The following is a 4351-nucleotide window of genomic DNA, read 5'->3' as shown; positions in this document are numbered from 1 at the left end:
ATTTTAGTAAAAAACTACAAAGCAACAGACTTCTGACGTCACTGTGGCCAATACAATAACGTTCTCGCCCCACCCACACACACATATCCAATGAAATTACATATTTCTCGACACACACACAAACTCTGATCCAATAAAAATATTTAAATGTGTCATGTCCAATCAGATAAATCAGATCTTCTTCTGACAGCTATCTTGATTGACAGCTAACTATGGCGACATGTTCTGCAGGCATTGCACATGTGGATAGTTAGCTGTCATTTAACTCAAATAGGCTACCTGTCAAAGTACAATCATAGAGACGTTTTTAAAACGTGCAGCTCCCTCTTCGTCTACTGCTGCTTCCAATGTCAATATCAAGGCAGACAGCACGGTCCCTGTCAAGAAGAGAAAATACATATATATATATATATATATAAGAGAGTCAGGGTGAGTGTAGGCCGCTGTTCATCCTACGCAATGAGCTGTTAGCTAATGAGAGCATGAAAACCTCCAAAATGAAAAGGCATCTGGACACCAAGCATCCAAGCCACAAAGATAAGACAGCCGACTTTTTAAAAAGGAAATGTCATTATCTGGAGGCCTCACAAGATTAATTGAAGAATGTATTAACCGTACAAGAAAAGGCCCTTTGCGCATCATACCTTGTGACCCAGCGCATTGCTAAGTGCAAAAAAGCCCACACCAGCCATACTCCCTGTTGTGATTGATATGTGCAGTGAAATCTTGGGAGTCAGCCACCAACAAACTCAAAACCATCCCCCTATCCAATGACACCACGAGGAGGAGAATCCAGGACATGTCTGAGGACATAACGCTCTAGACATTACAGCACATCCGTGCAAATGGCCACTACGCACTATAGCTTGATGAATCCACAGATGTGGCTAACCATGCAATTCTAATGGTCTATGTCAGACACGTCTGGGATAATAACTTCAATGAGCATTTCCTCAACTCATGTTACTGGGTATGTTATCTTTCCTTCTTGCACTCAGTCAGTCACTCACTCACTCATTCACTCACTCACTCACTCACTTAGTCACCCACTCTGTCACTCACTCACTCAGTCACTCAGTCACTCACCCACTCAGTCAGTCAGTCACTCACTCACACACTCACTCACTCACTCACTCACTCACTCACTCACTCACTCACTCACTCACTCACTCACTCACACACACAGTGAAAATCACTTTGAAAGTAATCTTTATTGTACCTCAGCACAAACATAACTGTTGTAGGTTTAGGTAGGGAAGCACTTATTAAAACACTTTATTAAAAGGCTGGTGCTTACATCCCCTGTTTACCACAATCTACTTCTAAGATGACATTTACTTGTCACTGTGATAGTGGAGACATATTATACTACAGTTTGTTATTGTACATGTAGACCTAACTATATTAAAGTGGAAACCTGCTGTTGCTGTACACTTAAACTTAATTTAACTGTACTTAAGTTTCTTGTCTTCTATTCTATTGCTGAACACAACGTTGTTTCATTTGAATGGTTACAGCAATTTACATTAATATAATGTATTTTACTCAACCTGAAAGGGTATTGGATTCTCATTTACAACACTGTAATAGCAATTTACTTACATTTACTGGTAATTAAGTTGCCAATCAAATGTTGGAACAAAATGTATATTTACAGTTGGGTTCTGGAATCTGATTTACAGTACTATGATACGTATTTACTGTAAGTTACTGGTATCTCATTTACAGTAATTTCCTGGCAATTAAGTTGCCAATAAAGTACTGTAATAATGTTGATTTACAGTGAGTTACTGTTAATTTACGGTACTATAATACATTTACAGTAAGTTACTGGTGCCTCATTTACAGTAATTTACTGGCAATTAAGTGCCAATAAAATACTGTAAGTTCACAGTACTTTGTTTGCAACTTAACTGCCAGTAATTTACTGTAAAATGTACAGTACATTTCAATCATTGTAATTACATTATTGCCACTTGAGACACCGTGTAGACTCTATAGCTTCGTGAAATGTTAGCCTTAACCTGAGAAAGTGACAACCAAATAGGCCTACCTATAAACATGTGTCCATTAGCTAATGCAAAGCCATGCCCTGCACCCTAGAAAGCATATCATCGTTTCAATAGACATGTAGCCGCATAGACATGTTGCAATTTCAGCACTATGGACAGCGACCGGTGGTCTACTTGGTGGGGCCCAGAGAAATTGTGGCTAGCGATCACCATGGAATTTAGTTTTTTGAGACATACAGAGACAGACAGAAGGTAAAGACATTTAAAATAACACCGACTGTAATGATGGTTGTTGCTCACCCCCCTCCATGGGTGTGGCAGTCCATAGCAGAATCACAACCGACACCAGACACCTTAATGTCATTAGAACCTGAACTCTGGCCATCTCCACGGAAACCGGAAACCAGACACCAGGGTTATCGTCGTGAATGGAAACTCCTCCCTGCCTTATTGTCCTGTGTAGAATCTAGTACGATCATGCAGCACTGAACGCTGCTTGATGAATGCGGATCCACAAACAACCAGTTTAAGATGTAATACACATGAAGACCAGTAGATGGGGACCTTGTCCCAATTTCAAGTACTCCTTGTAACAGTCTCTTCTGGACACACATTTTAGTAAAACAATACAAAGCAACAGACCTCTGACGTCACTGAGGCCAGACAAAGTCCAGGCTCAGTAGATGTACTATTTGTACAGGAGACATTTCAGATGAAATTTTCCTCCATTCAACATTTTCCATCATGTATTATTATTATACAAGTTTTGCAAGTTGCAGTGGTGGAAAAGTACACCATTTTCATACATGAGTAAAAGTAAAGAAATTGACTCAAGTAAAAGTGAAATTCACCCAGTAAAATACTACTTGAGTAAAAGTCTAAAAGTATTTGTTTTTAAATGTACTTAAGTATCAAAAGTAAAAGTATAAATCATTAAACATTTCTTATATTAAGCAAACCAGACTACACAATTGTCTTTTTTATTTTTTTTATTTACGGATAGCCAGGGGCACAGTTCAACACAAACGAAGCGTTTGTGTTTGGTGGGTCTGCCAGATCAGAGGCAGTAGGGATGACCAGGGATGTTCTCTTGATAAGTGCGTGAATTAGACCATTTTCCTGTCCTACTAAGCATTCAAAATGTTACGAGTACTTTTGGGTGTCAGGGAAAACGTATAGAGTAAAAAGTACATTCCTTTCTTTAGGAATTTAGTGGAGTAAAAGTAAAAGTTGTCATAAATATAATTAGTAAAGTACAGTACAGATACCCCAAAAAACGACATAAGTAGTACTTTTAGTAGTATTTTTACTTAAGTACTTTACACCACCAGCTCCAAAACACATATTCCTATACAAATGATGCAGAGAGATGCATTCTGTAAGTTGTATCTCTGATACTGTAACAACTGTATGCGCTCTCCTCTCACCTGTGCTAACCCTTCCCGTTCACCTGTAATACCTATATACACACTTGACCAGTGACCCATGACCCCAACATATAGGGCCCTCTAGTGTACAAATCATGTTAAAATAAGCCTTGACAGACAACATATACACAACACATAAACAGGCCAAAACGGTTCCTACACACCGGCCCCTAATTGTTCTCTGACTTACGCAAGAAACAATTATACAAATGCACAAAATGAGCCAGCAATGTGTGTGTGTATGTGTCTTCTTGGAGGGATGATATTCAGGGCCAGAGGTTGCTAGCACTTAGCCCCAGCTCAGCCTAACAAGTTCAGCTCTGTAGTAGCTTGAAAGGTCGTCCAAGGTAGCATCCTGTAGCACCCAGTTTGCCAATCCTGCGTGTCTCATGTAGATGGGTTGGGCAGTAACAGCAGGACAGACAATCTGTCCTGGGTTGTCACCATCTTCTGCTAAGGGACCACCAGAGACACACACCGATTGGGTCCCAGCTGTGTGGTGTCCATCTCCAACACTGTCGTCATCAGCAGGATCAATGGCCTGTGGAGCATCGCTGCCCATCAGCAACTCCACGCCGGCCCCAATATGACCCTGCTGTACAAAGTCAGACTGCCCCTGTTTCACACAGTCCACAATTTGAGTCTTTTAAAATGATTTCCATATATCTGTCATTTTCTTAAATGTTCTGCGAATATCTTCAGTAATAATTTTATCAGAGCAGCACATGAGCGAAGCTCACATACTAATGTCCTTTGATTACCAAAGGCGCGGGAGATTTGGCTCCTGGATTCTTCTAGTTTCTCCGGGAAATGTTTTCCACCATCCTTGTTCGTTGTCACATGCATAGTACCAATGATTCCAATAATCCAACATGCTGCATGCAATGATTCATTAGTCCAATTTACAACGAG

This window comes from Salvelinus alpinus, chromosome 10 (genome assembly GCF_045679555.1).
Source record: "Salvelinus alpinus chromosome 10, SLU_Salpinus.1, whole genome shotgun sequence".
Classification (NCBI taxonomy): Eukaryota; Metazoa; Chordata; class Actinopteri; order Salmoniformes; family Salmonidae; genus Salvelinus; species Salvelinus alpinus.
Note: the sequence above shows the minus strand (reverse complement) of the source record.